At 37.0% G+C, this 11,358-nt stretch overlaps 1 long non-coding RNA gene across 1 annotated transcript; it reads left to right on the plus strand.

The window, feature by feature from the left end:
* Positions 1-221: 221 nt before the first annotated feature.
* LOC115832380 lies at positions 222-10,906 on the plus strand. Its single transcript, XR_004027870.1, has 3 exons — positions 222-307; positions 2,921-2,930; positions 10,896-10,906. It is a non-coding gene; the product is annotated as an uncharacterized LOC115832380 (long non-coding RNA).
* Positions 10,907-11,358: the final 452 nt, after the last annotated feature.

An 11,358-nucleotide genomic window follows, 5' to 3' on the forward strand; every position in this document is an offset into this window, starting at 1 on the left:
ATACTGGTAATGCTAGAGGTGATGTTTTTGGTAAACAGGCAGGGTAAGATTTGGTAAACAGGCAAGGTAAGATTTTTACTTTTTGTAATCTTTCCTTAGGGCATACCTGTGTTGGGTTAACATTGTAAATAATAGAGTGCTTATTATATTGTTTAATATTAGGCTGTTAACTGTCAGTGTGTTATTCCAGTCTGATGTAAGCTTATGCAATGGAGAAAAACTTCATTTTACTTATATTAACATTATTGCTTCTATTAAATAATAGATTAGTCCAATGTGATGTTAGGAGTTCAGTAGAGTGATTAGAGTCTAAGCTAGTTAGATGTTGAGCTTAAATGCTTTCTTAATAGGTGGCTGTTTTGGGGCCAACTATGGTGGTAATATTTTTTACTCTCTGTAGGAAGGTTGTTTCCTAGGGTCTAAAGAGCTGTCCCTCTTTAGACTAACAGTTAAACTTATAGGAAGATTTAGTAATTCTGTGGGTAAGTTTAAAGTTGAATTAAGATTCCATCTTGGACAACCAGCTATCACCAGGCTCTCGGTAGGCTTGTCACCGCTACTCATGAATCTTCTCACTATTTTGCCACACAGGTGAGTGTGCTCTTTTAGCTGTTCTTGGGTAGCCTGTCTGGTTTCGGGGGACTTGGCTATAGCTCTCTGTGTAAAGTTATTTCTCTTTAATACATTATGCGGAAGGTGTAAGGGTTTGTCTTTGTTTTTATATGCTTGATACAGTTCTTTTCTTTATTTGAAGAATGAGAAGGTTATCATAAGAATTGATAGAAAAAGTCTTTCCTGCTTTCTCTTGTGGGCATTTAGTGCTATAAATTTCCCTCTACACACTGCTTTGAATGTGTCCCAGAGATTCTGGTATGTTGTGTCTTTGTTCTCGTTGGTTTCAAAGAACATCTTTATTTCTGCCTTCATTTCATTATGTACCCAATAGTCATTCAGGAGCAGGTTGTTCAATTTCCATGTAGTAGAGCGGTTTTGAGTGAGTTTCTTAATCCTGAGTTCTAGTTTGATTGCACTGTGGTCTGAGAGACAGTTTGTTATAATTTCTGTTCTTTTACATTTGCTGAGGAGAGCTTTACTTCCAACTATGTGGTCAATTTTGGAATAGGTGTGGTGTGGTGCTGAAAAAAATGTATATTCTGTTGATTTGGGGTGGAGAGTTCTGTAGATGTCTATTAGGTCCACTTTATGTAGAGCTGAGTTCAATTCCTGGATATCCTTGTTAACCTTCTGTCTCGTTGATCGGTCTAATGCTGACAGTGGGGTGTTAAAATCTCCCATTATTATTGTGTGGGAGTTTAAGTCCCTTAGTAGGTCACTCAGGACTTGCTTTATGAATCTGGGTGCTCCTGTGTTGGGTGCATATATATTTAGGATAGTTAGCTCTTCTTGATGAATTGATCCCTTTACCATTATGTAATGGCCTTCTTTGTCTCTTTTGATCTTTGTTGGTTTAAAGTCTATTTTATCAGAGACTAGGATTGCAACCCCTGCCTTTTTTTGTTTTCCAGTTGCTTGATAGATCTTCCTCCATCCCTTTATTTTGAGTCTATGTGTGTCTCTGCACGTGAGATGGGTTTCCTGAATACAGCACACTGATGGGTCCTGACTCCTTATCCAGTTTGCCAGTCTGTGTCTTTTGATTGGAGCATTTAGCCCATTTACATTTAACGTTAATATTGTTATGTGTGAATCTGATCCTGTCATTATGATGTTAGTTGGTTATTTTGCTCGTTAGTTGCTATAGTTTCTTCCTAGTCTCGATGGTCTTTACAATTTGGCATGTTTTTGCAGTGGCTGGTACCGGTTGTTCCTTTCCATGTTTAGTGCTTCCTTCAGGAGCTCTTTTAGGGCAGGCCTGGTGGTGACAAAATCACTCAGCGTTTGCTTGTCTGTAAAGTGTTTTATTTCTCCTTCACTTATGAAGCTTAGTTTGGCGGGATAGGAGATTCTGGGTTGAAAATTCTTTTCTTTAAGAATGTTGAATATCGGCCCCCACTCTCTTCTGGCTTGTAGAGTTTCTGCTGAGAGATCAGCTGTTAGTCTGATGGGCTTCCCTTTGTGGGTAACCCGACCTTTCTCTCTGGCTGCCCTTAACATTTTTTCTTTCATTTCAACTTTGGTGAATCTGACAATAATGTGTCTTGGAGTTGCCCTTCTCGAGGAGTATCTTTGTGGCGTTCTCTGTATTTCCTGAATCTGAATGCTGGCCTGCCTTGCTAGATTGGGGAAGTTCTCCTGGATAATATCTTGCAGAGTGTTTTCCAACTTGGTTCCATTCTCCCCATCATTTTCAGGTACACCAATCAGACGTAGGTTTGGTCTTTTCACATAGTCCCAAATTTCTTGGAGGCTTTGTTCATTTCTTTTTATCCTTTTTTCTCTAAACTTCCCTTCTCTCTTCATTTCATTCATTTCATCTTCCATCAGCGATACCCTTTCTTCCAGTTGATCGCATCTGCTACTGAGGCTTCTGCAATCTTCGCGTAGTTCTCGAAACTTGGCTTTCAGCTCCATTGGCTCCTTGAAGCCCTTCTCTCCATTGGTTATTCTAGTTATCCATTCTTCTAATTTTTTTTCAAAGTTTTTAACTTCTTTGCTGTTGTTTTGAATTTCCTCTCGTAGCTCAGAGTAGTTTGATCGTCTGAAGCCTTCTTCTCTCAACTCATCAAAGTCATCCTCCATCCAGCTTTGTTCCGTTGCTGGTGAGGAACTGCGTTCCTTTGGAGGAGGAGAGGTGCTCTGTTTTTTAGAGTTTCCAGTTTTTTTGGTCTGTTTTTTCCCCATCTCTGTGGTTTTATCTACTTTTTGTCTTTGATGATGGTGATGTACAGATGGGTTTTTGGTGTGGATGTCCTTTCTGTTTGTTAGTTTTCCTTCTATCAGACAGGACCCTCAGCTGCAGGTCTGTTGGAGTTTACTAGAGGTGCACTCCAGACCCTGTTTGGCTGGGTGTCAGCAGCGGTGGCTGCAGAACAGCGGATTTTCGTGAGACCACAAATTCAGCTGTCTGATAGTTCCTCTGAAAGTTTTGTCTCAGAGAAGTACCGGGTTGAATGAGGTGTCAGTCTGTCCCTACTGGGGGGGGGTGCCTCCCAGTTAGGCTGCTCAGGGGTGAGGGACCCACTTTAGGAGGCAGTCTGACCGTTCTCAGATCTCCAGCTGCGTGCTGGGAGAACCACTCCCTAACATCACAATTAAAAGATCTAGAAAAGCAAGAGCAAACACATTCAAAAGCTAGCAGAAGGCTAGAAATAACTAAAATCAGAGCAGAACTGAAGGAAATAGAGACACAAAAAACCCTTCAAAAAATTAATGAATCCAGGAGCTGGTTTTTTGAAAAGATCAACAAAATTGATGGACCGCTAGCAAGACTAATAAAGAAGAAAAGAGAGAAGAATCAAATAGATGCAATAAAAAACGAAAAAGGGGATATCACCACCGATCCCACAGAAATACAATCTACCATCAGAGAATACTACAAACACCTCTATGCAAATAAACTAGAAAATCTAGAAGAAATGGATAAATTCCTCGACAAATACACCCTTCCAAGACTAAACCAGGAAGAAGTTGAATCTCTGAATAGACCAATAACAGGTTCTGAAATTGTGGCAATAATCAATAGCTTACCAACCAAAAAGAGTCCAGGACCTGATGGATTCACAGCCGAATTCTACCAGAGGTACAAGGAGGAACTGGTACCATTCCTTCTGAAACTATTCCAATCGATAGAAAAAGAGGGAATCCTCCCTAACACATTTTATGAAGCCAGCATCGTCCTGATACCAAAACCTGGCAGAGACATAACCAAAAAAGAGAATTTCAGACCAATATCCTTGATGAACATTGATGCAAAAATCCTCAATAAAATACTGGCAAACCGAATCCAGCAGCACATCAAAAAGCTTATCCACCATGATCAAGTGGGCTTCATCCCTGGGATGCAAGGCTGGTTCAACATACGCAAATCAATAAATGTAATCCAACATATAAACAGAACCAAAGACAAAAACCACATGATTATCTCAATAGATGCAGAAAAGGCCTTTGACAAAATTCAACAACCCTTCATGCTAAAAACTCTCAATAAATTAGGTATTGATGGGACATATCTCAAAATAATAAGAGCTATCTACGACAAACCCACAGCCAATATCATACTGAATGGGCAAAAACTGGAAGCATTCCCTCTGAAAACTGGCACAAGACAGGGATGCCCTCTCTCACCGCTCCTGTTCAACATAGTGCTGGAAGTTCTGGCCAGAGCAATCAGGCAGGAGAAGGAAATAAAAGGTATTCAATTAGGAAAAGAGGAAGTCAAATTGTCCCTGTTTGCAGATGACATGATTGTATATCTAGAAAACCCCATTGTCTCAGCCCAAAATCTCCTTAAGCTGATTAGCAACTTCAGCGAAGTCTCAGGATACAAAATTAATGTACAAAAATCACAAGCATTCTTGTACACCAATAACAGACAAACAGAGAGCCAAATCATGAGTGAACTCCCATTCACAATTGCTTCAAAGAGAATAAAATACCTAGGAATCCAACTTACAAGGGATGTGAAGGACCTCTTCAAGGAGAACTACAAACCACTGCTCAATGAAATAAAAGAGGATACAAACAAATGGAAGAACATTCCATGCTCATGGGTTGGAAGAATCAATATCGTGAAAATGGCCATACTGCCCAAGGTAATTTATAGATTCAATGCCATCCCCATCAAGCTACCAATGACTTTCTTCACAGAATTGGAAAAAACTACTCTAAAGTTCATATGGAACCAAAAAAGAGCCCGCATCGCCAAGTCAATCCTAAGCCAAAAGAACAAAGCTGGAGGCATCACGCTACCTGACTTTAAACTATACTACAAGGCTACAGTAACCAAAACAGCATGGTACTGGTACCACAACAGAGACATAGATCAATGGAACAGAACAGAGCCCTCAGAAATGATGCCGCATAGCTACAACTATCTGATCTTTGACAAACCTGACAAAAACAAGCAATGGGGAAAGGATTCCCTATTTAATAAATGGTGCTGGGAAAACTGGCTAGCCATATGTAGAAAGCTGCAACTGGATCCCTTCCTTACACCTTATACAAAAATTAATTCAAGATGGATTAAAGACTTATATGTTAGACCTAAAACCATTAAAATCCTACAAGAAAACCTAGGCAATACCATTCAGGACATAGGCGTGGGCAAGGACTTCATGTCTAAAACACCAAAAGCAATGGCAACAAAAGCCAAAATCGACAAATGGGATCTCATTAAACTAAAGAGCTTCTGCACAGCAAAAGAAACTATCATCAGAATGAACAGGCAACCTACAGAATGGGAGAAAATTTTTGCAACCTACTCATCTGACAAAGGGCTAATATCCAGAATCTATAATGAACTCAAACAAATTTACAAGAAAAAAACAAACAACCCCATCAAAAAGTGGGCAGAGGACATGAACAGACACTTCTCAAAAGAAGACATTTATGCAGCCAGAAAACACATGAAGAAATGCTCATCATCACTGGCCATCAGAGAAATGCAAATCAAAACCACAGTGAGATACCATCTCACACCAGTTAGAATGGCCATCATTAAAAAATCAGGAAACAACAGGTGCTGGAGAGGATGTGGAGAAATAGGAACACTTTTACACTGTTGGTGGGACTGTAAACTAGTTCAACCATTGTGGAAGTCAGTGTGGCGATTCCTCAGGGATCTCGAACTAGAAATACCATTTGACCCAGCCATCCCATTACTGGGTATATACCCAAAGGACTATAAATCATGCTGCTATAAAGACACATGCACACGTATGTTTATTGCAGCACTATTCACAATAGCAAAGAGTTGGAACCAACCCAAATGTCCAACAACGATAGACTGGATTAAGAAAATGTGGCACATATACACCATGGAATACTATGCAGCCATAAAAAATGATGAGTTCGTGTCCTTTGTAGGGACATGGATGAAACTGGAAAACATCATTCTCAGTAAACTATCGCAAGGACAAAAAACCAAACACCGCATGTTCTCACTCATAGGTGGGAATTGAACAATGAGAACTCATGGACACAGGAAGGGGAACATCACACTCCAGGGACTGTTGTGGGGTGGGGGGAGGGGGGAGGGACAGCATTAGGAGATACACCTAATGCTAAATGACGAGTTAATGGGTGCAGGAAATCAACATGGCACATGGATACATATGTAACAAACCTGCACATTGTGCACATGTACCCTAAAACCCTAAAGTATAATAAAAAAAAAAAAAAAAAAGAATTGATAGAAAAAGTCAACTAAAATAATACATCTTGTGAAAGGCAACAACTGGAGAAGATATTCCACACTTTCTAGGGATTGAGACAATCCAAAGACTAATTTAGGTCGCCATCTAAATTATTTAAGACCTGAGCGTCAGCAGAGAGTTAAGTAGCTCATTTCAGTGGCATTGGAAGATCCAAGATATAAACAGCAGCAGAAAAAAAAAGTGAAATTGGGAAAATGAAAATAATACATTAGCTTTCTATAGTATCTATTGATTATTAATAAACTTCAGTGATTAATGTTTTATCACTAAAGTAATATTCCAACTAAGGATACTTAGACTATTCAGATAGGAGTATCATAAGTTAATTGATTTGTTTATGGTCGAATATATAGTTTATAATTGGAATCCACCTTTATTTTCATCTACATTACCTTGTGGTTACAGGAAAAAAGAAAGAAGCATATTGAATAAAATGAGAGGAGAAGAGAAAAATAAAAAGATGTTTACCAGGAGGGCTGATTCTAGATACATTCTACTATGGCCTGAGATCTCCGCTGAATTATTTAAGTGTAACCCAAACATAACTGGGAGCTAACTGTGATACAAGCAACCTGTTATCAGAAATCAGAGGTGTTGATTACTACTTCTAATATGGTTTGGCTGTGTCCCTACCCAAATCTCACCTTGAATTGTAATAATCCCCACATGTCAAGGATGGGGCAAGGTGGAGATAATTGAATTATGGAGGCAGTTTCCTTTACATTGTTCTTGTGGTAGTGAATAAGTCTCATGAAATCTGATGGTTTTATAAATGGGAGTTCCCCTCATAAGCTCTCTTGCCTGCTGCCATGTAAGATGTGCCTTTTTCCTCCTTTTCCTTCCACCATGATTGTAAGGCATCCCCCAGCCATGTGGAATCATGAATCCATTAAACCTCTTTTCTTTATGAATTACCCAGTCTTTGGTATATCTTTGTTAGCAGCATGAGAACAGATTAATACAATTTATTACACTGGCACTCAATAACTGCCATTTAGTGATCATTTTAACTTCTGCATCCATTTTCATTTCTTAAAATTTTTACTTCAAGGAAAATAAGCAGAATTAAGTGAGATAATGAATATGGCAATGCCCAATATATCAACATTTGTCAGCAAATGATTTTGGAATGTTATTTAACCTGATCCTCACTCGGATTTATGGAGAAGATTTGATTATGTCATTCTTAATATAAATTCCTAGAGGTCATAAAAGAACACTTCTAATTGTTTTTGCATACCTCTCATTTTCTTCAGAATTCATTAATAAGAACTTATACCCCTTAAATGAAGAATTTTTGTACTTAAGAAGAAACATAGATATAATATGTATTATGTTCTAGGCCTTTTACGAGCCTATGATCAAACTGAGAAGAGCACAACTGAGATTTCAGGGTATGGTTCTAAGTATTATAAATCTTCAGAGAAAGGAGATTAACGTCCACAAGAATACTCAGAGTAAACTCCATGGGACTGGCAGGATTTGGTTGAAATTTATTAGATAAGGAAAGAGAAGAAAGAAAGGCATTTGAGGGTCTCTGAAATAATTACAGCAATAGTATCAAGGCAGAAATTGGGTATGTCAGGGAGGAAATTAACATTCATTGTGGGCCTGATATGCACGAAACCAACTGTCTACATAAAGTACACAAATTAATTTCCAAGTAAAATCTTCAAAACGGTGACATACATATTTTATTACTCAAAATAACTTTTGTGATAGATATTGCCTTCAGTATCTTATATATAATCCCAAAGTGGGCTGACACCTCTCTGATCCTTTGGAGAGCAACAGGATTGCCTCACTGCTTGGATTCCACAATGGCCTTAATAAGCACTAAGCTTCTTCCCAACCTTCATAAGAACCCTCCAAGTCCCTCTGCTCTTCTATTCCTGAACTCCCACATGCTCTCCCTGTCCAATACTAACACCCAACACACCGGTGAACTGTTCTTTCTATCAGATTTCACTACATATCCAATCACACCAAGGTTTTGCCATTTTAGTTGCTTTATTGAAGCTGAGACTTCAGATGAGTTGGTGAACGGTTCGTACTGAGCCTGACAAACTTCCCCACTTACCTGTTCCTCTTCTTCCTACCTCACGCACTCTAGTTCAGAAACCATAGAAAACCCCTACCTTTGATTCGTGCAAAGTAGCCTCATTCCCTTCTCTAGAACCTTAACACAGTCTGACATCCCATATCCCACAAAGACTCAACTACCAACAAACTGCCTATCAAGTTTCAACTTTTCCAAAATCTGTTGTTCAAGTATAAGGCCATGTTGTAAAAGATTTTGAAATGAGCAAAAAACCAGCCGAATGCCCTATTCTGTCAAGCTTACTTTTATGGCAGATCTTCATCTCTCATTGTCCTTGGGTTATTTGTAACTCTGAGTTGTAGAGATCTCATAATAATGCAAATAATTCCAGTCCATAGAAATGCAAATAAGTTCTGTCTGATGGATTATAGTTGATTATTGCCTTATAGATGTTGACTAATTGCACATCTAGTCATAAATTCATTGTCATCATTCCTGATTATCTGTTTGTGTTCTTTATATTCCCTTCCAAAACAGCTGTACCATCTTACTGTTTCTCTCATTAATTAATGAGTTAATAAAATCTTTTGTTTATTTTTTTACCGAAGTCATGATATTAGCTTTCTAAAAATTTGTCCAATAAAATCCTCAATTTCCTACAAAATATTTTATACTCTTCTACAAGGAGTCTTCAATGATTGTCATTAACTTCTGGGAAAATATCTGAGAAGGCACAAATTCAAGCTTAGAAATTTTAAAAGAATTTCTTTTCTATCAAGTACATTCAGAAAAACCCTTACTGCCTTCAATAGTCCATAGAATATCAATGTAGTAGATTTCTTAAATGCACTGTACAGGTTGCCACCTAGAAATAACACTGGGTAAGGGAAGGACATGTTACTTAAATTTTGGTATCATAAACTAACATATATGCTCCTGGATTAAATCATTTTATGTTCATCATGAACTAATAGAATGTAAGCTTCTGATTTTATGACCCACATTTTTTATGTTTGAAATAATATTTATTCATTGGAATCATAATCATAGGCCTTTTGAAAGGATCATAGTCCTTTTTTCAAGAAGCTGGACATGACATGACATTAAGCTTCTGGAAATTTGTCTGTACAGGGTTGCAAAGCAGGCAAACATAAAATGCCACTCTATTATAAATGATCAAGATGCATATTAGCTGATTCATCCTACTTTTTACCTGGCAAAATTTCAAGTAAGTTTGTATGGGCTTTATAAATGTTAATTATACGTGATTAGATGTATCTTACTCATATGTTTTGTGGAAGAATAAGGCGCAGTGTTGAATAGCTTCTCCCCTTGGACTGTTGTATTTCACAGGATGTATTCTTTTAGTTGAATTTTTCTATCATTTGTTATGATAACCTTCACATTCTTCACAATAAAGAGGTAATTGCCTGTTAACCTAGTGTCTAAGGTAAAAAGCCACTAACCTCTAGGAAGAAATTTTGTTATAGGATCTATAAGAGAACTGGATAATAAATGATATTAATTTGAGTTTTTATACTTTGCGACTCTCCTCAAATTTGCTGTGAAAAGACTTAGGCTTTAAAAAAGGAACTTATCTATTCAATCATTCAACCACCCATTCATTCAATCACTTGAGTTATTAAATAATTACCATGTTTCATGGGCTGCATTTAGAGCTGGGCATAAATGAATAAATAAAATATAGTACCGGTTTTGGCAGAGCTCTAAGTGGGTGGAGAAATACAGATAGCTAGTAGGGGGTTTAAATTCTGTCTTTGCGTATTATAAACTGTAAGATTTTGGCTCCTTTAAGTGATTTATCACTCAGCCTTTTATCTCTAAAATAAGGAACTTTATATCAATTATTTAGGGCTTTTGTGAAGACTAAATGTGACCATGTTAAGCAAGTGCCTGACACATAGTAGGCGCCTAACATATGGTAGCTATTCCTAATAAGATAAGACTGGAGAACAAAATGTTGTCAGGGAAACTGAGTAGAGAGTGATTTAGTAGCAGGTAGAATCGCAGATTGAGGTCATGACACTTGATGTAGTTTTTAAAGCCAGATCCAGAAATAAGCCAGACACAGAAAAAAATCTATTAGATAATTTTACTTATTTGTAGAATCTTTAAAAAAGTCAAATATACAGAGCTAGAGAATAAAACAGTGGTTACCAGAAACAGAGTGATATGCACTGAAATGGGTAAATATAGGAAAAAGGATAGAAAGAAGCAGATACGTAGCATCAACAAGTCTAGAGATCTAATGTACAAGATGAGGACTGTACTTGATAAAATGATATTGTATTAAGATCTTTGTTAAAGAAAAAGATTTTAGCTGCTTTTATCACTCAAAAGGTAACTATGCATGATGATGGATATGTTAATTGCTTCACTATGGTAACTACTTTAGTACCTCTATATATCCCAAAATGCCATATTGTAAACCTCACACATACACAGTAAAATTTGTTAGTCAAACAAACACAATTTTTGAGATATACATATAGAAGAAGAAGGTGGTGTTATTTTCAGGTAATAGGATTGCATGTGTGAAAACAGGTTCGAGATTTTAACCGTTCATGTAAAATAATCTATTCAGTTTTTAGAAACAAAAGTGGGGGGAAAAAAAAACCTGAACTCTCAATTTAGGGTAATTAAAACATTAAGATTCAGGAAAGTTTAAAACCTAGTATTGGATTTATTAGATTTAGAATAAATTATGACTATAATTTACAGACCTTTTTGCATTTCTTATTATATAATTTTTCCCAGAAAAGAATATGGTAAAATATATATTTTTTTTAATTATTTTTTGGCTACATCTACTCACATCTTTAAAACAAAAGTTACATGATTTATAAATGTTAGAAAAGAACTTTTTGCTTTCTTTTACAGGAAAAATATAGGTGGAAAATTTACTCAAGAAAATTTTTTAAAATGTTAAAAATATATAAAAATATACTCCCAAAGAATAGA

Source organism: Nomascus leucogenys, chromosome 22a (assembly GCF_006542625.1).
Source record: "Nomascus leucogenys isolate Asia chromosome 22a, Asia_NLE_v1, whole genome shotgun sequence".
NCBI classification, from domain to species: Eukaryota; Metazoa; Chordata; class Mammalia; order Primates; family Hylobatidae; genus Nomascus; species Nomascus leucogenys.